Below are 27350 nucleotides of genomic sequence, written 5' to 3'. Positions count from 1 at the left end.
GGTAATACAGAGCAATTAAGTGAACAGCTGATTCAAATCAAGTCACCAAGAGTCAAGGGTCAAATGAAAACAAGAAGACAAAGCAGCCCTCCAGGACTAGGAGTGAGTACTGTATCAGTGAACTAGGCTGGCTTCACCTCTGGCTAGGTCACATCAACATGCTGTAATGGAAGGCAGGCAGAGGCCAGAGATTTTGTCCAGCTCAGCTGGGAGTATGTTATGTGCTGCAATGGCAACTGCAATACCTCAGCAGTGTATCCTGAGCTTGTTTTCCTCTTCGCCAATGAGCAGGGCCCGAGAAAGGGCTCTCTAATCTAACACCTCTCCAGAGGCAGTTCTGCCTTCCTGAGCCTAATCTCACAAACCTTCACCTTTGACTTCTCATACTCTCCCTCGAAACCTGAGCACAGCAGGTCTGCAACCAGCTTCATTAGCCAGTTAAAGTGATGCCTGCTCTTATCCAAGAAGGAACAAGCATGTGATATCGGGTTTCAATAAACGTTTAGGTCTAAGCAGTAGATTAATACACAGATCTTCATTTTTGTCCTTTTCCGCACTCCTTCCTTTTGTTGGGCCCCAGCTGGCTAACATGACTTCAGGTGACTTTACAGAAAGACTTCTCTGCTCCCTTATTTACTCGTGGTTCAGATTGCAATGAAGCCTTCATCGCTTTGGGACAAAACAGTCAAAGTTCTCTGGAACATCCGCTAGTGGGAGTCCTGGTTGAGTTGACAGCTCCAACTCTGATTCTTATCCAGGGAATGGACAGTGTTCAGTAGACCTCGGCAGGCCTGCCAGCTTTTAGAACACCCCAGCTTCCAAAGCGACAGGACGAGTGTGACCCCTGAACCCCGAGCACAGCTGGAACAGGACGGACATGCCACGCACAGGATCTGAGACAACTGATGGCATTCCCATTCAGACCGGAGGCATTCCCCACCAATGAGCTCATCTCATACCTTGGCAAACGCATGTGGAACAGGGTGGTGTCGTGTCCAAGGCAAACTAAGATCTATTTCAGGGAGATAAACAACGTGGATTATGGTGATAACACTACGACTGCAATGAACACCTGGATTTTGCAAAAGTCTTACCTTACGTATTCTTGCGTCCACAAACCATACATGATTCTAATATAGTGATTCAATATTGTAATGTACGCATACAAGCCGATTATGACCAAATCTAGTAAAAGATAGGTTTATGAAAACTTTATTAAAACCACCAGCAACTGCACTTTGCTCAAAAGCTTGCCTCCTTTCCTGTAATCAAAGAAGATGTTGTTAATCTCCATGGATATCGTTCACATCATGTTCCACAAAGGTACCGCATTTCCAACATGTGTCTAAGTGATCTGTTCGCCATTATATTCTTTTGGGATTTACTTTAGCTATTATTGTATGTTTCTTAGGTTACCTTGCATAAGGTCGTCTGCTAAGGAAATAAATAAGAATATCAGGCATCTTCAACAGAACCTGGATCCACTTCTAATTGGAAATCTGTTAAGTCAGTGGACTGACTTGGTAATTAAATGGAAAATTACATATTAATTAATGAAACTAAAGATAAAGTGGTTCCAATTATTGCACTGTATTTTTTATGAGGCTTCTAAAGACTTGCTCCCGGGAGAAATACCATACCTAACGCTGAAGCATGCTGAGGAGACCCAAGAAAGGAAAATTCACTAGGACACACACATACACACTATCTACAGCAGGGAGTAACAGTATGATAATGATGGTTAAAAGCTTCCTAGCTGCATCCTAGTTGCCCATAGAGAACAGAAATCTTCCTTGATAAACAAAGAGAGGAGACGTAGCATGTGCGCCTGCACTTAATGCATTCACAGTGCTTTACAGACTAATGCATATATTCAGCTTGCATACAGTATGTGTGGTTTCTAGCTTTTAAAGGGGTTTTGATGAACCTTCTTGTTTAGCACACACACCTACTGTACAGGTCAACCCAATCAAGAGCAGAAGGCAAGACATGCGAATTCTGTATTTCTTTAATGTTTTGGGTCTGTCATTTTGACAATGACACAGACTGGAACGCACAGGGATTCTTGAGCATGGGTATGATAAGTAGAGTTTACTACTTTATTTGTGTAATTTCAGTAAAGCATAAAAAAATACCCAGAATAACACGCAACTAGAAATTCTAAAAATCCATACTTCGTTGGAAACATATTCTATTACTGTTTGCAAGACCCACTGATCATACTAAATATGCATAACATAGAATACATACAAAAAATCATTACTTATTAAAAGCCTGGTCAATCTGCAGTTTCTTCTGTAGGGTCTAGAATCTTGTGGCTCTTGTTCCAAGCTTAGCAGTCAATTCAACAATTAACCTAATAATTTTCTGAACTACATATAGGATCTTTCTTAAGGTTTTTTTTTCCTGTTGATTGCTCAAAACACACATGTAAATGAAGGTACAGTTTCCTATAAAACACCCAGGTGCCTGGTGAGGAGTTAATTAAATAATTGGGCTCATTTTGCGGCTGAGAGCTCGGCTGGAACAAAAACCCGATGACACTAGGCCCTCCAGGAATTGATTTTGAAACTCCCGATCTACAGCACGCATAATTATGCATTTCAATAATACAAATAAATATTCCGTTCTCCGAGGTCAGAACAGCAGAGGAACGTGGCACGTCTTGTCTTTGAGCCAGAGAAAGGAAAGGAAAGGCAGCAGTGCCATTAGGTTTTAGATCAGTTCCGCTCCCCCTAGGAATACCGTCCGGGCCCTTTCTCTTGAAAGGCTAAACTTGCCGTCGATAAGTGCTGACGCGACCTCTGACCACACTCGTTACGCTGTCTGATAACGAGGGATGATTTATACAAGCGCCTTGGGGATGAGGCATATTGATGGAACAGAGAGGTAAACACGGGAGTCACTGCAGAGCTCTCTCTTGCACTTTTCTCACATCAGCGAGAGAGACAGAGATCGCGGACGCCCGGCAGGCCTCCAGCATTTGTGACAACTTTTATTCCTTTCTAAACCACCGTCTGCCACTGCTGGAGTGAGAGGGTCTCTGCCAGAGTGCACTGCCCTGCTGCAATAATTAATCTTTAATCAGTATTTTGTAAAGTCTTTCTTTATTATTGGTGCCCACGCAAGACACTGTCTAAAGCACGATGGTGACAATTTTGTTACATGGGTGAGGTGTTTCATGTCATACAATAAAAATTCTATTGATGTGCCACGAACTTCGGTGTCAGAGAGTGTTCATGTTTTAACATTTTATCAGTTTTCCTTTTCAATATTCCTGTGAGTGCAGATTATGGGTTAAAGGCAGACAGCCAATAGGATGATTGTTGCTGGAAGATAAAAATAATGTAAAACTTTGGTATACAGCACGTGTTAAGTTTTCTTCTTCTGTATTTTTAATGCCAAACAAACACTGCATAAAAACACGTCAAGTCATAAGACATAGTAACAAAAAAAAAATTTAAATGAGCTAAAATAACCGTAGATTTTGAAAGCTCTACAGAAGTCTAAGGTTCTGTGGATTTTATCATACTCTAATTGTGTCTTTAAATGTAAACATCCCCAATGCTAACAGAGAACCACAAACCAGAAAAGTAAATCCCTGTGCGTACACATACACACCAAGAAGCTAATAATATAATAAAAGCAGTAGATTATTTTATTTCAATAAATGTTTTTCTTTCTGATTCTTTTGTTAATGGTACAAAGGTGTATCATACAGTAAATTCACGTTAGAGCACAAAAAATGTATATACTCAGGTCAGCGCTAATATGTCATGTGCCATATTTAGACTATAGATACCTATAGACTATAGATTGGCTGAACAATACTCATTGCACTACTGTGCATTGGAGCTGCAGTTCTACTGAGCAATTACAGACCAGGCTCTTCACAAAGTGGAAACAGGGACAATCTGGGGAAGAGAAGTCAGGATTGTCAGGGCTACAATTCCTTTCACTTTACTCAAACATTGCCACAGGCAATCCTCAACACGGCACAGTCAGACAAAAGAGACAGCGATTTCCTTTCCCCTGCTCTCAGACTCGCAGGTCAAACTCCATACAAATGTCAGACAAGGATATACTACAACAGAGACAGAAAGTTCCAGTGACTGGTGCTCTTGACCTCTCCCAGTTCAACGTTCAAAAATGTTTTGATCAAAATCTCACCGCTTCTACAGTATTTCCTCGATTGTCTCCAAGCTATGTGTCACGTGTAGCAAGTTACATTTCATCCACTTGATGCTGGGCGGGACTTTCTCTTAAGATATACAAGTGAAATGCCACCACCTGCAGTGAACATCTTATCCTGACACGCGCAATGTTATTTTAGAGTATTTTAAAGCGAGTTCCGTTTTTCCATCACCTTGGTTCCAAATATTAGCTGCAAAATCCTCACCGTGCATCGCAAACGCCGCTACAGTATCGTGCATTCTTCCCATGTCCGCACCAACAGCTCAAAACACGGCAAATAAGGGCCCAGCTGGAACACGATTGCAAAAATAAAATACCTGAGCCAAAATAATACCGGAGGCTTAGTCCGTCCCAGGACGGGCCTTGCGTGACGAAGCCCAGAGAGCGGGCCGCGGACCGAGCGTGTGCTGGGAGCAGGCCAAGGAAGGAGGGAGCGCGGTTCAGCGCTCGGCCGCAGGCCACACCGCCTCACAGAGGGTCCGGCCAGCTCCATCTCCCCCTTCGGCTCATTAACCTGCAGCAGGATTGGGCTGGGGGTCCCAGCCATGAGGCTGCGGCTACTCCTTGCACACCTTGAAGGACTCACTGCAGCAGGCTGTGGGCATTGCAATGCTTAGACACTTCTGTACTGCTAGGCTTTTGTTGGGAAACCGGGACATTATCTTGGCAAAAACCTGTTTATTCTTGCCAAAATATACGCCGAGAATTTATATGAAATATATATTCCAATACTTCAGGAAACACCACTTGATAGGTTGAACGTGATCACGCCAACTGGGTTCATACAGTTTAAGAAATTTAAAAAAAATTGCAAGACAGAGTCATTATCTTATGGGAATACACCAGAGCCCTGTTTATTCATCACCCTCTACTCTGCTGTGTCACTTGTCCACGGGCAGTCAAGCAACAAATAACAAATAACCCAAAAAGGGGTAGTTTTAAATTTGGTGCAGACGTGTAGGAATAGGGGATTGGCTCTGGCACTCAGACCTGAGGAAAGTATCGGTAGGCATCTCGGGACGAGTGAGGGGGAGCTTAAAGATTTCAAAGGGAAGCTTGTAGCTGCTTGGCAGACTGACAGCGTGGTTACCACCTTGCAGCCTGGTCTGGTACGAGCTCAGAAAGTGAGCGAGGCCGAGCCTGGTCAGGCATGCGAAGGGAGACCTCCAAGGAAGAGCGGGTGGCCGCTTACAGCGCTCTACATTGACCAGTAGGGGGCGCTCTTCTCCCTGGATCACAGCCTCCGAAAAACGATGACCAAGGAGGATGACCTAACCCCGGTGTCCTGGCTAAACTCCACTGAGCTGGTTTTATCACGTATTCTGCGAGTTCTCCCTTAACTCAACGGGCGAAGCACTTTCTCACCTCTCCACTGCTACAGCACGTGGAGGGTCTGCTGGCCTGGAGCGGCCTCCTCGCGCTAGCCAGCATTGCGCTGTGCTGCAGTTCAGGGCGAAGTGGGAGCCCCCCGGTATGTGACGGCTCTCTGGGACCCTTCAGGATGAAAAGCACTAAGTATCCTGTATAAAAGGCAGAATTCAGAAAAAAACCCCATCAATATCGCACACGCAGCTCGAGCCGAAGCACTGGGACAAAGCGGCAGAGAGGAAGTTTCTTCAGGTCTCTTTTGGCAAACGTTTGGTTTGTAATGGAAAGTTGTACACCACGTTTGCTCATCAAGTTCAAAATCTGAATATGCTTCGAAGGATGAAAACCTAACCACACCTGTACTGAACGGGCTCTATTTTGGTAACAAATCGCAACTGTTCTAGTGAACGGGGCAGAAAGAACAAAACAATCTTCCTTTTTAAAAAAAACACATTAAAATCTTTTTGCCAGGCATGACAACTTCATTACAATTTTTTAAAATTATTTTGTCTGACACTTTCTAGCCTTGCTCAGCCCATCCATTATCCTCACATACCCAGAAACCCCTGTCTGACAAGCCCGTGTGTAAACGCTAGTATTTCTTATGGATTATGATTCAGAATCCGCTCACATCTAGCTAATGATATACATGCATGCATGTGCAGAACAGGCTATTGTCACATCAAGAGAAATCATTTTTAAGACTTGACCTTCATCCACACAACATATCTAAGCGTTTCGTTCCTGCTTTTAATTCCAGAAACACTCCGGTTCCGTAAGAAGCAGGAGTTGTGATTGGATTTACCGGGCCGTTTATATTTCAAGTACTGTGATATAATTGAAAGATGTCCCTGCAGCTTCCTGTTTTGACATTTGCACTAAAAACAAGACAGTCCTCTTGCCATAATGAGCACGTAATATAAAAACGTAGTCTTTAAACAAAAGCAAATCCTCGGTTTATCTGGTGAAAAAACAGAAAATTTCTCCATATATGCTGTTAATTAAAACCTTCATAGAAAAGACAAGTCATTGTGTACTTCCTAGGGAGTGAAAAGCATGGTTTAGAAAAGCCACTAAAGAGCAGCTGGATTCAGGCTAGTGACTTTTTTTTACATAAGTAACAGCCTTTCATTGCAATTGCTACCATTTTTAAAAGCAAATCAGACAGATCATTAGTGTATTTAACAACAGAGTTCATGGTTCCACTTAGTAAATATAATACCACACACGAGTTGTGACATTGTAAAGTATATGTTGAAAATACAGTGATTTTCAACATTACTGTAGTAGTTAAGTATATACAGTATGGAAAAAGTAGAGGTTAATTCATGATCTAAAAAGAAGAAATAAACAATATTTCAGATGCGGAGTCTTCTTTAGGTGTGATATCTTATATACAGGCATATTTGATAAGTTACTATATAAGTACTGAATATCTTACAAGGAGTTTCATCCTGGGTTGTAGTATGACTGTAGCTGTTGTGCATTATGGGTATGCATGTGAATTGGCTGTTTTACAACACTTAAGAAGATCCTCCAGATACAGCTGTAATGCTCAGGGTGCACGCACCTCATCACTGAAAAGGTTCTGGATTCACAGGCAAGACAGCAACACACTTGCTCAGCCATCCTCATCCTTAGGGGCATCTGTGCTACAATATATATACTGTACGTGTGTGTGTCCATTTCACCAATCAAAGTGAGCTATCTTGTGTTCATTATCACTAATAAGGGAGAAACAGCTGTCTGTGGCGGATGACTTTGACTTTTCACAAAAAGCAGAAGTAGATGTCTCCCAAGCGTTATGATATGGTAAGAGCAAATAAATATCCATAATATATATATAAATACTACAGTACATACAGTACATACAGTACATGCATACAGGCATTTGTGTATATTAGGTTAACGAGCTCGTGAGATAAGATTAACCATACTGCAAACATTATCAGCAAGGCCTGCATTAGATTCCACTCTGGAGATCTCCGAGACGAGAGAGGCTCAGACGTGAGACAGGTATGGTGTCTGTGGGATTGCTGCCCTCTGGGCGAACAAGAGAATTCACCAGTTTGTCTAATCTTTGCACACAACCACAGCTGAAGCAGGGGAGAGGGTGTGGAATACAGGCTGTGAAGTGATGGGCATTGAGTATGTGTACTGAGACCTGGAGTGCTCTATCTACTGATATAACCCACCGTGCATCTCCCAAGTGCTCCAGAAGACCGAAGGGCATTACCTGATCACACCATGTAGGCAGAATTCTGCTTACAACCATAGAAGCGCCCACTGGTTGAAGCCATGTACAGTAATTGCTTCAAACGCCAGTTCAAATATGGTCAGATGAATCCATCCCACATAATAGGCCATGGCTACATTTGGGTCAGGGTGGATTACCACAGGGCATCTAAACTACATCAACAACTTATTCAAGAATTTATACATTTGTATCAGCTTATTAACATGAAGTGTAACTGCAAAACATCTCAGAGCAGATTTCTTTTTCTCTAAATGTTTGAGTCTTTATGAAATGGAAAGAGAGACTGTGGATGTTTCAAAATCACTAATAATTTTGTCATATATCTCACATCTTGTTTCTTTACATTTGAGGGTTATAATTTGTTTTTCTTATAAAATTTCCTCAGTGTAAAGGTTTGCACGGAATATCTGTCTCTGTTCTGAAACCAGTAAGTGTAGTTAAAATAACAATTGTAAGTAGGTGGTATTTCTGGGGAACTGGCCATGAATCTGGAGAAATCTTCAAAATCCTCCAAAATTCCTGATTTGACTTTGATGTGTCTGGGCAGCCCTTAGCCTGGTTATCTTGAAACAAGCAGGCTAGAGCCAAGGTAATTTCCTAAGTCGGGCTGGAAGCTGACACATTCTTGTGCTCTCCACTGATATAAATCTGAATATTGAATTTACTCATTTTACTGAAATTGGAACTCCAGAGCTCCAGAGAGGAAAGTAATCTTCTAAAGTTCACCATCAAATCACTCTCACACACCCTTCCTTCTCTACTGCATCTCCCAGTCCTCAGCGATATGCTGAGAATATTGTATTCTTATCGTCTGCAGTAGTTGGTTGCTTTTAAATCGGTACCTTTCATTTCCATACGAATGAGAAACTACTTTGTTGATCAGTAAAAATTGGAGAATACCCTTTCTAAGCCACATGATACCTGCTTCAGGCATTAGTGTACCTCTTCTATCCTGCCATGTGACAACACAATGTAGCAGTATTCTCTTCTAAAGCAGCTTCAAAGCAAATAATGTCATTGGAACCAGCTGCATAAAGCATATCCAGAAAAATTATAATCTTTCTTCAGCCCCGATAGTATCGTTACAATAACACATAATCGTTACATAATACATTTATGCATAATGAAATATGATGTTTCCTTTCAGTAACATAACGCTTGTAAAAGAGGAGTATATCTTAATAATGGACTAGTGATGCTGTATTTGTTATTTCTTTTATGATATATATATAAATAATAAATGTTGTCAGACCCTACCAGTTCTCATAAGAGATTCAAATCTAGCATATGCTGAATTAAAAGTTTACCTAAAGATATATCTCATTATTCTCAAATTGCTCTGGGTAAACATTTCTTGTGTTTTCTTTCTCAATAGCTTATAATGTGATGAGAACTTATAATAAAGATCCACTGCTGTTCCTATGGAATCTATGAAAAAATGACTTACTTTCAGAAAAGAAAAGTGCGGAAGAGTTAAAATGACCCGATACCTGGAAGAGTAAATCATTTTGATCATTTTCGGTACATACCGTCACAGAGAGGGCATGTCCAGCAGACAAGAGGTCTGTGCAGCACAGACAGGAAGAAAGTGCCTACTGTAGTACGTCTGAGACTATGAGCATTCATGTCTGAGGGCGTTAGGAAAGGGTTAATCCGAGAGCACTGCGGCGATGCCAAAAGCAACACCCTGAGACAAGAAACCACATCACTGTGCCCAGCAGGCTTGTGGCGGGAGGATTAATAAAGCTGCAATTTGAATTCAGAGATGCTGTTTTGGTTCATCTTCGCAAACAGCAAAGTGAATATTTGAGGAACGCAGCGGGGGGTTAATGAGAAGAGGGATTAGCAATTCAGAGACGAGTGTGCAAGCTGATTGCCAGCAGATTCCTAATGAAGAGCTGGGGTTCCATTTCAGAAAGCCAGCCCGGGTGGGGGGGGGGTGGCCGCGCGGCCGTGTTTTCCGAACTGAACTGACCCTCGCGTTGGTCAGCTGAGGTACTGGAAAATAAGACAAGGTGTGTAGCAGAGCAGAGGTTACCTGCCGAAACCAGTCTGAGAGTGGCGGGGGGGGAGAAAAAGAGAGCCGTGGAGACAAGGTAACCACATTGGATAAGTTCTGCTGTGCATCCTGTTTTTTTTCAGACAACAAAATGGCAGACAGCACGATTACTGCATTCCTCAGAGGGCACATAAAGTTTACTTAGCATAATCATAGAAAAGAAGACCAAGAAAGAATCAAATGTCCCATTAGGCACCGAAGTGGAATCAAGAAGAATTCCTTTATGGCCATAAAAAGACAGCACAATCAAGAGAAATGTCAGCATTTCCTATGCAAACAAAATGCCTCCTATTCTGTTACATGCACTGTAATACTCCAACACTAAATAAAACCAAATGAAAAATACATCAATTTCAGCTTCAATACTTTATTGCCATAACAACTGGCTGCATGGAATTTGGTTTGGCGAACTCATACACTTGAAAACAATACAAAACAACACAAATGATATGTTGGTATAAGTGGTATAATTGATGTAAGTGATGGTACAGCCATACAATCATTCAAATTGCCCAAGAAAACTTGCACAAATATCTACCATGGAGTACACTAACAGCAAGTCTATGTGATTAATATTAAAATAATATGTAGTATTTCTGAATGACTGACATCATTTAGCTCCTAAATTGAGTTCCCTATTGACAAACTACAACAGAGCACTTCCCTTTTTTATTTTTTTTCCTATACAGTTATACCTTGCTTTTTTTGCGCTGAGAAACACCCAGCAACAATTGAATGAATGAACCTTCACTTTTGCCTTGTAGAGAAAAACACCTTCCTGTCAGCCGAGACATAACAGATCAAGCACAGGCCAGATTCTGAGGGCAGTGTCATATCTCTGCAGCCAGTTCCACCAGCTGCGTGCTCTTTAACAAGATTCTGATGAGCAGTCCTGTGTGAGGTTACAGACTGTGGCCTTAATAAGCAGAGAGGCTCGGCATTGCCTAATCGAACTCAGGCAGAACAAAATCTCATTTTTATGCCGTTATGATAATATGGGCAAACTATTCAAAGGGAATATTTCCTTAACTCAGTAAACCAGCATAATAAATACTTAAAATTTGATATAAAGATTTACAAAATATTAAAATCGGATTTTGGGAGACTAAAAACCACAGCTTTACAGGTTGGAAACAATATCCCTCCTTGTACCAAACTCAGTTTTTCCCTAACATTTAACATTTCAATGTAGAGAACTACATTCTATTAATGTACCTAAAAGAATGTCATTGTTATTTTCAAACGGAGATCAGCAGCAGTCATACACGCAGAAATTATCCTCGCCCGCCTACAACATGCATTCTCCATTTTTTCACCCAAACCTATTTCTAAGCCGAAGGAGGGCCCACGCTTTCACTTGATTTCTGGACGCAGGGAAGTTTCCCTTTAAGCAATGAAACAGACACACAGTACAAACAGACAAACAAATAAATGGATGTTCCTCATTTCTTCCAGCACAGTCAGCCATCCCTAGTGGGCATTTTAATCACGATATCACTAGCCAGAACCCCGTCTGATTTCTTCAAACAAACAGGTAATTACGCAGCTATTATTATTATTATTTACTGCAGCACCAAGGTTTTGACTGTCGTGGGAAGGGAGAGGTGATGGGGGAGGCAGGAAAGTGGCAGACAACACGAAAGAGCAAGGGGGGAAAAAAAACGGACAGAAAAAAAAACCTTTAAGACCCCCGGAAATGAAAAGTAAAATAATGAGCTCGCCCTGGTGTTTGCTGTTCTTGGCTCTGGCAGCCGATGTTTGTCTTTGTGTTAAGGCAAGACTCGAGCCGAATGAAATCCTTGGAAACACCAAACAATCCAATATTAAATTTCCTCTGAAATGCCACAGGGAACGAGTGTGCATAAGAGAGCGATAAAAGCAGAGAGAGGGAGGGAGGAGAACCACTGCAGTGGGCTATATTCACGGCTGTTTTTCAGCCGTTTGGCTTTGGCCCTCACGTCCCTCACATTTCAAGTTGAAGCCCCTCAAGCTTTGACCGCTTTTTTTCGGCCGGCGCTGCACGATGACCTGGAAAGCTGGTTATTTCGGCCACCGAGCCCCCTCAAACACACTGCTTTGCACATTGTAGAACAGCTTGCTTCCCCCGACTGCAGTATTGGGGTACGCATTCCTGGCCTTCATCGCTGCAGGAGGCGCAGAGACGCCTAGGGCCTCCGTTCCCAGTGCAGCACGGCACTCTCAACGGCGGTCCGCTCTGCAGAAGCCCCCCCGTCCAGATGGCAGTCTCGCACCTCTGTCTTCCGACGGGCCCACCAATCTCCGCACTGTGGGACAGCACTGCATTTTGCCCACCAAGCCACTGAGCTGCTAAGCAATGCGGGCTCCCTGCTTTTACACACGGCCACTGAGACACTTGGTGCCTTTCCGCACAGGAGAGGGGCTGAGCTGGTGGAGCAACGGAGTCCCGGCCCGTCCTGCGTTTTAACCCCATCCGCATGCAGCCAGCTGTACATCTGGACTATATTAGGCGGAGGGGATATCGGATCTCCCCCGAGCGGCTGGCTGGATGGGTGGGCTGGCTGGAGACCATTTCAACAGTACCGTGATTGATGGGGGGCCTGCCTGGTGGAGTCCCCACACGCTTAACACTCCACACGAGCAGACAGGGCAAGCAGAGCGCGCTCACGCCACATACAAGGAGCGAGTGTTTACAAGACGTAAACACAAATCAACAAAGGGTGTGAGCAAACCAGCCATATTACAGCATTAAACTCAAGAGGGTGTGTTGTTTCAGGGTGAGGTATTAACACAGTTTGTTCAATGACATTAGCCGCATGTCGCCTTTGGTGATGTGGCGCCATTGGCTCATCTTTAGTGGACAAATAATGGAAATGTGTCCACCACGTTCGCTCAATAGGGTTCTTTTAAAAAATGCTCGTCCATACATTTCAAAGTTTTCAACACGCTGATTTGGTAACCTAGAAGGCGGGAAATAAAATACATCTAACCACTTTTGCAACAGCAGTAAAATATACAACACAATACGATATTTATTTACAGCTCCCCACAATGTCAAGACATCCTAGAGCCCTGTGCATAATAATAAAAGAGGACGAAACTCACTCACTTTATACTGGAGATTGTGGACTCCTTCCCCAATTTATTTTAATAAAACACCTTCCCCAATTTATTTTAATGACATATAGTGCTTTTATTCTGCTGATAAAAAATAAATACATGGTGTAGAAACATAGTCCATAGTGTCAGCATGAAAACATGAAAACCACGGTACAATAAAAAGTGGCCTAAACAGTTTTTTAAAAAGGCATGTCGAGCACAACGCAAGCACACGTGGAATCAGTTCAAATATCTGCAACATTTCCAGTGCCTTGTAAGCTTGACCTGCAGTACAATGGTCAAATCTTTATAGTTAATTCGCCACTGTGGTTAAGAAAAGTCACAAAAATAACACCTATTGACTCAGAAGAAATTCAATAAATAGACATGAGATAACAATTGCAGCTTTAAATACAAAAAGTCTGCACTCTTTATTGAACGTTTAAAAAAGAAAACTTTAACATGGACCCTGTGACAAGATCAGGCCATTGAGAACAATTTACGTCAAGTGTCACTTTCTCAGTCTTCTGCTTTAAAAAAACGAATTCAGGACTTGGGGAAGAATGATGAATCTGTGTTGTTGTGTTTTTAGTATCCCTTCCTACACAGAGCACTGTATGGCTACGAAATCCAAGCCAGTTAAGTCCAGTTAAGTCACTTCACCTCTGTTCTGCCACACCAGCTACAGTACATTAGAATTTGCCCACCTGTAGGAAAAAAGGAACACTTGGTACGTGCCTTATGATTATCATTCCTCATATTACCTTGCTTGACTCAAGCCCTGCCGAGCCTTGCCATACTACAGCCCATACAGAACCACTGTGCTACCATCTGCCTCAACCTCAAAACACCCTTCACAATGAGTACGTCTGCAGAAAGTACTGGGAGTGACTAAATGTGAGTCTCACACTCCGTGTAAGATTGCAGGCCGCAGGCCAGAGACACTAGGGCAGTCAGACCGCTTGGGTGGCGTGAAATGGGCACAGTATGCAAGTTTGTGCTGAGAGTTGATTCTTCAGGCACAGATTCAACTCCAGCGAGAAAGGACAGGAAGGCCAAAGAATAAAGACCGCATATACATTTTGAAAATGTTCAACAACAAAGTCATTTTCAAGACAATAGATTAAATTATATGCTTCAGATAAAGCGGGGATTGAAGTATGAGATGTTCAACATTGATTGCCAGGAACAAAACACCTTATACTAAGAGTCGTCTTCAATAGTTTGAACTTCGAGTGCACCTATAATAATCATGCCTTGATTTTCTGTTTAGTTTCTCCTGAAGGAAACCTAACTACCCTCAAAATAAATATGCAAAAAATCTTTGAGAAGCCAGAGGACCCTTTTTTTTTATTCAAATGTGACGGCTCCTATAAACAGGTCCTAATAAAGCAGCAGAAAAAAGTAAGGAGACTATGAGTAGATCCAACGAGCTGATCCGCGAGTAAATATCAAAGCTGTTCATGTGCACAGTCTACCCTTATAGTAAACTGATCTTTCCTCTGCAGCCTCCAGGAGTTGTTAGAATAAGAGAATTTCCCCTTGAGTCTCCCGTTAGATACTTGTGGCTTGGGGAAAAAAACAGGACCGTCCAAAAGCAGTGGCTGTGTGTTCCTGACTTACCTGCAATAATCCGCACCACATATCATGGAGCACCGACTCCCCAGTGGTGACTGTTGTCAGCTCTATCTGTACTGACAAGTTGACAAAATGTGATCTCAATCTGAAGGTGCAGGAAAAAAAAAAAAGGTGCGCGTTCTCATTTTGCGAAGTAATAATGGTTTATCTCTCATCCTCGTGTACCTGCCACCTTCACATTTTTATTTTTGTCACCTTCCTGTTCCACTTGCACGCTAAGAGACAGAAAAAAAAAAGTTTCGGCTTCAGGGACCGAGCGACGCCAACTGTATGTTCTTTCCTTTTTTAAATCTGACTTCAAAACGGAGGATACTTTACATTTTGCCACTTGCCATTTTTCTTTTCTTCTTCGCAGAGTTTTCCTATCTATCTGCTGTTCTCCCTGGGAGGATACGGCTAAACAGGAGGTCAATCCATATTCCTCATATTAAAAAATATGAGAGAGAGGAGACACGGAGAAGATGATGAGGGGGAGAAGATGGGGGGGGGGGGGGGGGAATCACAGGCGACATTTAAAGGGAAAAGGCATCCAAAACCCACTCCAATTATCTCTGGCAGCCACACTGGCGAGACTGACTTAATTAAACTGACTTGAGAGGGAGAGAAAAACCCCGGAAACAGCAGCGATTGAAAGGGCAGACAAGTGCGTATCAGCGGAAGGCACAAAGAGGAGCACCCGCGTGCTGGGCCACTTTCACTCTTTTCCATTTGACTTCAAAAGAGTCAAAGAAATAATAATAATAATAATAATTTAAAAAGTCCTCGCCGGTGCCTCTCCATTCGAATCATTAGAATGTTTTCATCGCCATAACCCTCTCATCAAAAAATAAAAAGAGAATAAAATGATTTCGCTCCCCGCTTAATCCCCAATAATCCTCTTCTGCCTTCCTGAATCTGTTTCTGACAGTGACCTTTTCACAGGAATCCTGTTTCCATGGAAACAGCTGCGTGCTCCCCTCCCACCCCCCCCCCCCGTCCCTATTTCTTTCAATGTAAGAATGAAATACCTGTGTGCAGCATTTTCTGAGCTTTTATTTTAACATTTCTTTCTTCAGGTATGCTTAAATGAAGCCATGATAAAGCTTTCCTCCAACAACATTGTACCCCAACAAATTTCCGGTCCTTTGTTCCTTTTTGAAAGTATTTTTTTTTTTCTGTGAAACATTTAATTCGGCTTGAATAGGGTTTCCGATGAGAGAGCAGGAGTTAGGATGGAATTTGTACAGTCTTGCAACGTGTACAAGTGTGTGGCACGGAGGGTTTTTTTAATTAAAAAATAAGAAGTCCCCCCCAGCTTCAGGATGTTCATGAAGATGCATGGGACATACCTTTGCTGACCCTCTTAATACTTCCAGGTGTTGTACAGCTTTTCCAACACGATAATAGTTATCCTTTTGTAGGATTTACTTTACGTCTTACACAATTAGTATTCTTAGTAAATCAGTATGATTACACAAAATGTACATGATACGCTGTCCAGCATGTAGTATCTGTAGAGCACAGTGAGAACAGAAGGACAGAGGGTGGGGATTGTCTTGTTCATTCTTCCTGTGTTACATTCTGACTTGAAGAATTTTGGGGGGGATCTCGAGGCAGATAATGAAAATCTTTTCAGAAAATAGTTCTTGGAAAGTTCTTTAAAACATTAAGATTAGAAATCCCAAGAGACTTTTCCCTCTCTAAGCAGAACGTGACAGTGGGGCCTGGAATTGCACGGCACAAACAAATGTAACCTGTTTAAAAAAAATGATCCTGATGGCACAATGTAGGCAGTTCAGCTAGAATAAATGAAGAAATGCAGTCGGGCACATGGGTGCTTTTTTTTGCTGTTTTTTTCAGCGCTTATGTTATTAAAGAGAAAAAAACCCCACTGAATTTTATCTCTTTCATTGCTATGTTTAAGGAATCGCCAATGCGCAGCATTAAGTCAGAATTTCAGGCAGAAGCAATGTCAAAAGATCAGTTGGTTGAAATAGAGCGTTTAAAAACAGGACACAATAAAGGGCCAAATATGGAAGAGAAGTCTATTAAATCACTTTTACTCCCTAAAATGTGGCCAGCCAGTTCTGGAGTCTGGAGATAAGCTCAGACTCAAGAGGCCTCCCTTTGGGGAGATGTGAGGGAGAGGGGGTGGGAGGGTAACATGACAACCACTGTTTTGTTAGGCCCAAATCCACGTTTTACCATCTCCCCCTCTATCTCTCTCCTCTCTCTCCCCTTCCCGCTCGGAGAGTGCCACATTCCCCGGTGTTGAGCTAAGCGTGGAGACTCCTAGTCCTGAGTAGCGGGATTGTTCTCGGAGTGCAGGCCCTCCGCCGGTTGCCATGGATACCGACATACCACAGCTCTGACCCTGGAGGGCTTTGCTACTCTCCCCCAGCAGGAGCCACTGGCAGCTGCAGTACAGCTGTTACGCCGGGACCAGGCCTCAGACCGGGCCTCCGTGGCTGCCGCCGCCGCCGCCTGGAACCTTCCTCCACAAACACATCGGAGAAGATGAGCAAATAGCAGACCGAGGAGGAGCAATAACAGGGGTTTAGGAATTCCTATTATGGTACTGCAAGAGAAAAGCAGTACTTAAAAAGATAAACAATTCTTCATTGCATCGGGCTTAATCTATTTTATTTTTTCATAAAGCTTATGGATTTCCACTCTCCTTTCCAGGCTGAAAATATACTGGCAATGAATATTCCTAAAGCTTCGGAAAAAAGGTGTTCAAATCCTCCATCCACCTTATTCACATTAATCATTATTTATTTGGGAAAAAAAAACCCCAATGTTTTCTTCAGTTCATGACTGGTTTTACATTTCACAAGATGTAGTGGAGGTGTATCATGCCCTGTTACGTCCAACTGACGCTGTTTCCAGGTACCACACCATGCTGACATCTGTTTGTGAGCCACATGAACCCCCTGTCCCATTTTACAACAAACTGCAAAAGCATAGGCACCAAGTCTATGGGCAGCCTTTGAGCTCTCAGAAAATAATATACTGTATGAACAGCAGTTTTCACTGGCTGGTCCATAATGGAGCCTTTAGATAAAATACTGGGTATTATTAGTTTCTAGATCTTTAATAAATGGTTGGGATGAATTTGGTCATAGCCCCCCCAACCTGAAACTATCATACATTACAATTTGTAGATAGAATTAACTCTATAATCACCAGTGACAGTGTGGTGAACCCTGTAGAGCACTTTTTCTGTGCCAGATTTTCTTGGCTTTATTGTCTTGGGCATCTCTTGCAAATTTCACGGTGTACTTTTAAGATTTCGTTGTTGATTGACATCTGTTAATTAGCTAGAATGTTTTACTGCTTGCGATGTAATTTTTATTCTTTGTCCTCTGCTATTTACTATGGTACGATTTGTTAACACAGAAGTAGCCTATGGCTGCATTATTTAGTTAGGGTGACCCCTACAGATTTACAGGATTTCAGGACACAGCTATTTAATTAGTTTTAGGGCACTAAGGCAAAACGAGTGCTTGAAAGCTTTCATTTGACAATAAATATAAGGATATGAATAATATGAGATAAAAAGGACTCTGTTACAAATTGTAAAAACATGTTATGTTTTAAATCCTGTGTTAAGATCTTTTTAGTGAATGCCAACAGCTTGCCAGTCTAAATGTGATTCCAGCAAATCCTTTATATTATGAGACACACCTGTATTGTAAGCTAAAGAGGATGCTTTTAATAACAGCCGTGTGAAAGAGCAAATATCACATCTTGAAATTTGTCTTGAGGATAATTAAGGAAATGGCTTTTGTTACACGGCTGCATACATTCAGCCAAAATAAAAGCAGACTCAGTGGCAATGGGCCACTGTCTGCGAAATCTGAACAGTCAGATGGTGCCAAAACATCATTTCAACTGTTTTCTTACATTGTAATCGGATACCTTCATATTGTACAGATTTAACCTTTCTGTCAGATCCACAGTTGATTCAAATTTTATAACATCTGCAACAGCCCCTTTATAATTCATCCTGTAGGTGAGCACTTAACCTCTGGCAGCACTTAATAGTTATGTAAAAGACTGTGAGTTATAAGTTAGCAGAAGAACATTATTTTACCTGACAGTCAATTCAGTTTCACTGAATTGAAAAGACAACTAAAAGACATACAAATACCAAAGTGTACAAAGACAAGATAAAAATCTGACAGTGAAGTGGCTATAAGCAATAGAGACATGTATTGGGAGTAACTGAAGTTATAACAGCACTAACATAAGCTTTCAGATAGATAAGTATATTTCAGTCAGGTACATGAGACACACACATTACTGCCAAACTGTATTGAATTTCATAGTGACGAACCCATTATTCCCACTGTGATTATGAAGAACAGAGAGAATTCTTAAAGCAACTGGACTGTAAGCAGAAGCACATGTCTTAGAGAATGTTGCTGCACTTTGCAAGCAATCATGTATACGATCAATGCCTTCCACGCCATATCGCAGAGCGTGTTCTTACGATTTCAGCAGCGTCTGAAGTAGCACTACTGCAATTCAAAAAAACCCCAACTTCTGCCTTTGCAAGTTATGTTTTACATTTTGTAATTTGTGTCTCTCACACACAAAGCGTTATCACTTTCCTCTCAACTGTGGTAAGCACAAGATATCAGTTCCATGAAAAATGGGATTGGAATTGAACAGACATGACTTTGAGCTGTTCCACTTCATAAAAAGAAAAGGGATGGCAACTGCCTGCTTTGTGGATAAACAAGGACTTCGCTACAGACTTCTACACTCCACATCTGCCAAAACCAGCACAGTTACAAACACGACGGAAAAAGTGAGAGCTATAGATTCAGAAGACAAATGAAAGAAGGGCGAGAGAGAGAATGAAGGAGAGAGGTTACTTAGCAGGGTATGGTATTTAAGCTGCAGGCAGGAAAGAATATTCAAGTCACTTCAATTATCCTCCAACTGTGATCTCCCACATGCAGATTACCTAAAACATATATAAATATTCTAATCATCGCTGGCCTTATAAATATAAATGTAAATGATTTTATTTGCCGGTGGGGCCTGGTCTTATCAGCCAATCAGACACGAGGCCTGTACTGTGCCCCTCTGGCCTCCTGTGGGGCTGCCCCATTTTCCCAGCACGTTGGGCACGCAGCAGGGATCTTCAGCTACGGAACGTCAGGTTCTCAGTTAATACAACACTTATCAATAACCATTCTCCTTGCTAATGGGCTATTTACTCGGAGCGGGGCCAAGAGAGACCGGCAGGGATCACGTCAGAGCCAAGGACAGTCTCCCCTATATACTGTTGGCCTTCATATTCTCCCCCTTTCAAACTTCTCAGAGCACACCTGTCTGCTTGCCCCTCTCCCTCTCCGACAGCAAAGCATGCTTTGTAGTATTGATACCTAATAAGGCCAAGGCTTGCCTGATATTCTCCATTGGTTATTTTGAGATAAAGAGCGCAGAGCATTTTTTAAGTCTGTGCCAACAAAGGCGACCTGTAGAATGACTCGCACTCCCAAGTCTGAAGTCTACATCTGCCAACACAAACTATACAAGTGAAGTAACCTGCTGTACACAGCTGGGCACTTTGGATTTTCACAGCTTATTCGTGGAAAGAGTCAATGTCCAGAATAGAAAGATACTGAATGTCCTACCAGTAGTAGGACACCAATCAGAGAACCTACAGAGAACGTATCTCAGCTACTACTTTAACCTTTTTAGGATTTTCCACAGCAGTCACTATCACAGTGTCTCTGGAAGTCAGGTAGTGTCGGGGTTTTAGTATGGAAATCAGAACAATAGATAACTCTGTAAGTACACACGATACGCAGATTAGGTATGTGAAAGCAATAAAGCTTCGATGGAGCTCTGCACCTCACATACAATGCCACTCAATGGTCACAGGCTGAATCAGTTCCAGTATCTGTAATGGGTGACAAAAAGTGAAAAGGTGACCCCATATCCTTTTGTGAAGGCCTCTTTCAAACTGCTGTCAAGAGAGCATTCTCTCTCGCTCGCTTTCTCCTTACTCTCTTACTTTCTGATGAGCCAGGTCCTCAGTCCCCCAATAAAATCCCATTAGCTCTTAATGAAGTCGGGCTCCCAGCCTCTCGGCCTCACCTCATTTAGCACGATTGTCTGGCGGCCATTAGCAGGAAGGCAATTACAGCCGAGCGGCGAGAGTAATTGGAAACGCCGGCAGGGACTCCTGGAAACGGGAATAAATAAAAAATATTCAAACTAATAAGCTTCCATTGAGATTGTGTGTGTGGGGGGGGGGTCTGTGCTAAATCAACATAATTAGAATTGTGCTTGGTGAAATAAAAGTTGGGAGGGGTGGGTGCAGAGAGAGACTGCGAACTGAAACTCCAGCGTACGTACAGTAAAGGTCATCGCCGTGGGCCATTTGACTGTCTGCAGTCCCACGGACGACCGGGGTCTATAAAAAGGTGCAAGTGTAGAGCAAAAGAGCTTGAGAACAATATGAGCGCCAACAGTGCCTGCTAGTCTGCACACCTGCTGGACGGGCTCCACACACGGTGGAGTCCTGGGGGAAACGGTCGAGTTCAAACTTTGCTCAAGCTTAGCGAGTGTCCTTTCAAATTGCCGTGTTAAAACAAACAAACAAACAAACAAAAACAAAAACAAAACAAATCAGGCTCTGAAATGCACCAGGATAAAAACTTTTTTTTTCAATTGAAGGTATTTTCAATACCAAATCGGTATATTTACTTTTGGAATTAACACTTTTTTTCTGACAGTGTGGCCGGAAAACTCATTAGCTATTCTATATTTAAGCAATGGAAAATACTCCATTCTCACAATATAAAATTCAGAACACAATTCCAGCAGGAAAGCGGAGTACCACTACAATAGAAATAGATCAGCATAATTATTACAGGCACATTTACTTAATTAACACTGACCTAATAACTGGAAATTCTGCTCTTCACACACTTAAAGGGATTATGAAGATGTGAAATGAGCGTACTCACCCATCACACTATATTGTCTTGTTCTATGTTCTGAAGGTAATGTGATGTATAGGCCTGACAACCTTTGTGAAAATAACAATCTTTAACATTTCCTGAAGGTTATGGCCACAGTAAGAAAAGCACTGCCCTAATAAAACCTTTTAAAAAATTATAGAGACCTCATATTCCAGCCCTTCGTGGTTAAATCAGTAGAACAGTAGGGTTTTTGCATCAAAACCGACAATTAAGCTTAGACAGACTGAGCAAAGCCGAAACTTATCAATGTCTGTGAAAGGGAGAGATGGAAAGAGATAACAGCAAAAGCAATAAAATGTATTTTACTTCTGTTGAAGCTAATTAAGGTTATATCTTGGAAACAGACACATTAAACTATGTTGTATGCTAATACCCTGCACCGCTTGTCAAGCAAAGTCATATTCGCTGCAGAACAAACCCAAGAAGTCAAACAGCGTCTGCACTGGATATAATAAGCCCGGGACGCGGAGAACAAAAAGCGCACACATGGTCAACTGCTAGCCCCCCGGAGGACGGAGGTTGTGTTCGGAAGCTCTTTGTTCCCGGGCGAGACGGGTTTCGCTCGCGCCCCCTGCCGACGCGGCCCCGCTCGAACACCGCGGCTCGATTCTCTCTGGCCTTCGCTTCTTCTTGCTAGGTCCCCCGCTTTCCAGTTTGGGAGCAACTGTTTCCAGGACATGTGTGAAAGGAGGAATCGCCGCCCCCCGGGGGGGGCTGCGTACTTTGAAAGCCGACCCGCTCACGCCCCCCGGGACGGCGAGGGCTGGGAGAGGGATGGTGCCAGGCGGCCTGTCAGCTCCCCTCGCTCCTCGCCTCCCTAAGCCCTGCGACAGGTGGCAGAAACCCGATCGGCCGTAGCCGTGTCGGGGTGGGGGGGGGGGGGGCGCTCGGAGACCACTGGACGGCTTTCCCAGAACCCCACGGGGAGGCGAAGGTCCGAGGAGATGGGAATAGAGGGAGGAAGGAGAAAGGCAGGGGATGGGACACAGGCGGCAGGCCTGAGGCTGGCACTGCGTGTGCCCCCACAGGGCAGTGAAACCAGAGAGAGGTCACCTCCCACAATAGCACGCAGGGCTCCTGAGGGCAATAACGGCTGCAGGGCCGTCACTGCTGTCCGCACAGCGCTCACAGCCAGAGCAGCGTGGCGACACGGTGAGACGTGAACCCCGCGCGCTCTCCACATGCAACCCCTATAGACTCTGCTTACGCACGCGAGACACTGCACTTCGTTTTGGGTCATGAAAGGAATTCAGGGGTCCGTTTAGCTTTGTTTTGTTTGACACCATGTTTGAACTTTGACAATGGCGCGCGCCTGCTCGCTTGCGCCTGGACGCGGCCTGCGATACGCAAGTCGGAGAGCCACATTCTCCAGAATCTCATATAAAAAAGGACAGCTGTTGTATCCATCTATTAGTGATCAAAGGAACAGTACAAACGGCTGCGTTAGGGTACAGAAATTGTGCAGGAAAAATGTTATGGTAAAATTTGCACCTACAGAATATGGCCAAAAAATACAAAGAGTCCAGCTTTTCTAACATTTGATTATGTCGGGTTGCTTTTATACACCTTTATGCAACATTTTCTTCTGAAGTTAAGACCATCTATTTTAGCATATAACTTCCTGAAAGTATCCTCAGCTGGCAGGGACACCACTGTCCGTTTCAGTCAGATACAGAATCCCTGGGCAGAAGACGGCATGATCGGTATCAGGATTTCAGGAACTGGATAGGAACACTGTCTCACAACTGCTGGGGAGTGGGCTTATCAGAGAGGTCACAGCTTATGTCGCCTCATCGGAAACCTTAAGGCAAACACAGAGGAGATAGGAGACTTCTGAGAGCCTAAACCGGTAGGAGCTCTCGCCCAAGTGTGGTCAAGCCTGGGTCTTGTCACTAGCCAACTGTGACCAGCATTCCCCATGCAGCAGTGCGCAACAGGCAGAGCGTGGCCGAGGGTGGGGCGGAGAGTCAGACAGGGCTTTTAGCAAATGTAGCGGCTCTGCCCTCATTGGAGCCGATCTTCCAGTACAGGCACGCACTGCCCGTGACGACAGCCTCGGTGGTCGGGTGTGTCATGGAAGACTGCCTGTGCTTCATCTTCCTCAGTTTCCCTTGTGTGATCACGAGTTTCACGGCCATGAGCCGAGACATGTGAGACATGTGAGACGTGCCATTGGAGACTCCAAAACTGGTTGGGTTTAACATGATAAGCGACGACTCTAACGTTGCAACAATGACGGGGCTGATAGGAATGGATGGCAGCAACAGAGACAACATTAGATGTACAAATCGGTGAGAGGGGAAAAGAGGGAGTGAGGGAACCGGATTGCAGACCGGTTTCCGGGAAACAGAGGAGCAGGAGGCTTGAGGTGGGCTGTGCCCTCTCCTCAATCACTCCTCTCTAAGGTTTCAGAATGAAAATGTTTATTTGTCTAAAAAGATCTACAAACAATCACTTCACTCAACAGGAGAGAGGGTCTCCAGCCGGGAGGAGATTTAATTAGCAAAAATCTCGTTAGGGCTAACGAAATTATCCGTAAAACAATACTCCGCAGGGCTCAAGGGTAAGCAGGAGGTGGCAGCGATTAAGCCAGCGAAGACATTGAGGCAGTCACTTCACCTCTGCTGGGAAGGAAATGGAATACCCAGCTGCTTCCTCACTCAATTAGGGACCCTGCTTCTCTTGTGTGTGCTGCACCCCTTGCTTTCTACCCATCAGAATCACACTGTACCCCCTTACACAGCCAAACATCATCTTTCACTCATCATCTTCCTTTGCCAGGCTCTCTCCCGCTCGCGCGACCCAGACGGCAGCCACACTGTCTCCTGTGCAATTCGATTCTTATGGAAAACACAAGATTAATTTCATGAGGACAAAGTGGAGAATCAATCATGTAGGTACTGTATAATTAAAAAAAAAGCAAAGCGTCATAAAAATAACAAACCACGTCTTGAAAAAAGAATATGAGAATGAACTTCATCAACGGCTCTGGGGGGGGGAATATTCTCATGCTATCGCAGTGTATTTGGTAATAAACCAAAATAGACAGATTCTCATATATTTAATTGTCCTGTATGTACAGTATTTTGATTACATGGCTGTGCTGTATGCTTTAATAGAGTTCCGCTGTGAAGTCTCTTAAGTCATGTAGAACATTTGCTGCCATGCCTCCAGGGCAGTCGCTGTTGGACCAAAACACCAAACACTTGGTGTGGTCTGCATGCAGAAAATCTCAAAGAAATAACCGGGGAATGTAGTGAAGGATCTCTCCTGGGTGGCAGACTGAACAAGCCAAAACCCTCGCTCGGCTTACACGGATTCGGCTGAGGGAGAACTGTATTGTAGCTACACTACCTACCTATCAAATGTACTGTAAGCAATGCGTGTTTTAAAAATAGATCAGGGTATGATTTCTGAAACCTGTTATCCATGCAATAAAATCATGAAATAATCCCTTGCTGCTATTACTGCAATCAATTCCATTGTATTAGCAACAGGAGAAAAATATAATTTATATTAATTGTAATTACTTACTGTATGCGCAATTATTATTTAATATAGTCATTAATAATTCCTTATACTGCAGCACCTACCTGGGTGGCTGGCTGCGGCCTTCAGGATCAGGTAGGCGTAAGTAGGCGTAATTACTTTAGCAGTTGAAATAAGGGGGGATTCTGGGAAGGCCAAACTGGACAAGCCCATAGTGGAATTAAGACGGGACCCGTCCTCTTTCCAAATGTACCACAAAAACTTTAATGACTACGTGGTCAGGACCTTGGTTTAAAGTCTCATGAAGAAACACGAGGAACCTTCAACAGCATATTGTCTCCAGTCAACACACCGGGCCACTGGTTTAGGAAAGTATGTGCCAAAGAGCAAAGATCGCCTCCTACTGGTCAACCAAAACCACCTGCAGCTAGAACCTGGATTGCCTTGCTGAGCTTCTCAGATCGGATGAGATCAGACTGCAGGGTGTACATGCCGCTGCCTATATTTTTATTTTCCAAGGGAAGAGGGCTGGTGGAGACAAAGGGACAGGGAAGGAGATGTGGGGAAGAGAGATGTCAAGAACCGTCTCTCTCAGTGGAGGAAGACCTCCTGACCAGACTGCGTGCTCACGGCGGGAGGAGCCCATCCCAGCCACCCGCTCAGCCAGAGAGCAAATGAGGAGCCGAGACAGGAGATCTGTCTAACTCAAACAAAAGATGCCCCTCAACTCGCAAGAGTTACTAGTCTTATCATCACGGTGCATGCAGAGAATGGGTCTCCCATCCTGGTCTAGAAGGTTGCTAGGTCTCTTTGGAGCACCAACACCTGGACAGCTGCTGAACTGGTCCCGTGGAGCCAGCAATGAGCTGATTCAGATTGTTACAAACTCAGCTGGACTAAATAAACCTGTAGACGCTCCAGATCTCCAGGACCACAATGGGGGATCCCAGACACAGTGCAATAATGTACTGTAGTTTGAAGACTTACAAATGGGTTGTCCTCAGCAACAAGGCGTTTTTCAAATGAGGTTTTCTTCTGTTCACGGTTGCCGTTTTCCCTTCTTGATAAAACAGAGCCTGCAAAAGAACAAACAGATCCAAGATAAGCTTTTTTTTTATGTTGACAGAGAAACAATGCTATTTTCACCAGGCAGTCGAATCTTATCTCATCTGCGCCTTCGAACATGCAACCGTATTTTTCTTTCATACACAAAGAACCAAATATAAGCAAATTATATTGGCTATGCCATCTCCTTTCAGCCTGCTCCTGTTAATTTTTTTTTCCTCGAACATTTTCCATGCCTGGTTATGGGTATATCAATTCCAATGACCAAATCAAGAATTGCCACCACTCTACATAGGCATAACCTCTGTAGCAACCATTATTAATTTATTTGACTAATGTTTTGATCTAAAGCAGTTTACATTAGCAGTATCCAGTCATTCACCAGGGCATGCTTACAGAAGCAATCTAATGGAAGTACAGTACCTTGCTCAAGGTTACAACACCTGTGATTTGAACCAACAAACCACTGTCTACAAGAAACTTAACAATATCACATGATCTTTTATTTAACCAGATACGTCAATTGAAAACAAACAGTTCTTTACAATGACAACCTGGAGACTAATTAATAATAAACGAATGATCTAATTAAACAGCAGGACATAACTCCTGTGGGCTTGAGGACACCCCCAGTATGAGAAAGCAGGTTGCCAAGAGTAGCACAGGGGCTGGGTGCTCTCTGAGAAAGGCTACTGGGGCATCAACACCTAGTGCAGAATAACACATACACATATAACACATGCCTTCATATTGCAGACCGCATGGCTCAGTGAGGGTACGTGGGCGCTTTAGGGGTGTTTCTCAGGTTCCTCGCAATCATAAAAAAAAAAGGATTTCAACAAATCATAATCAAATCCTTCCAGCAGCCCCCCCAGCTCCCTGAGACAGGCTAGTCTTCCTGTTGATGTCAAAATAAATTACGGCTGGATACATCAGGCTGCTGCCCCCAGGGGACAGGAGGGCTAATCACTCTGCTCCTAACAAACCACAGAGGAAGCATTAGCATTCCTGAAGCACCAACCTACCACATAGCGCCGCTGAGCCCATTCGCCCGGCCTCTTCAAAAACAACAGCCTCGCTCCTCAGAAGGGAGTGTACGGCTCTTCAGAATCCCCACAGTGACATAACCCGAGCTGGCTTTCATGTTCCCCTCACGGGTTCACAGAGGAGAACCTTCAAGTAATTAAACCGCGTTTTGCCTTCGCTTTCAGGGCTT

At 43.4% G+C, this 27350-nt stretch overlaps 1 protein-coding gene across 4 annotated transcripts in view; it reads right to left on the bottom strand.

The window, feature by feature from the left end:
* Positions 1-27350, bottom strand: part of pknox2 (pbx/knotted 1 homeobox 2) — an 89846-nt gene that overhangs the window by 36702 nt on the left and 25794 nt on the right. For all 4 annotated transcript variants that reach the window (XM_088939601.1, XM_088939602.1, XM_088939603.1 and 1 more), the window contains exon 2: positions 26057-26145. The gene's annotated coding sequence lies outside the window, so the exon portion shown is untranslated. The remainder of the gene's footprint in view (positions 1-26056; positions 26146-27350) is intronic.

This window comes from Atractosteus spatula, chromosome 22, assembly GCF_055471065.1.
Source record: "Atractosteus spatula isolate fAtrSpa1 chromosome 22, fAtrSpa1.hap1, whole genome shotgun sequence".
Taxonomy (NCBI): domain Eukaryota; kingdom Metazoa; phylum Chordata; class Actinopteri; order Semionotiformes; family Lepisosteidae; genus Atractosteus; species Atractosteus spatula.
This window is presented reverse-complemented; position numbering and strand designations above follow the sequence as displayed.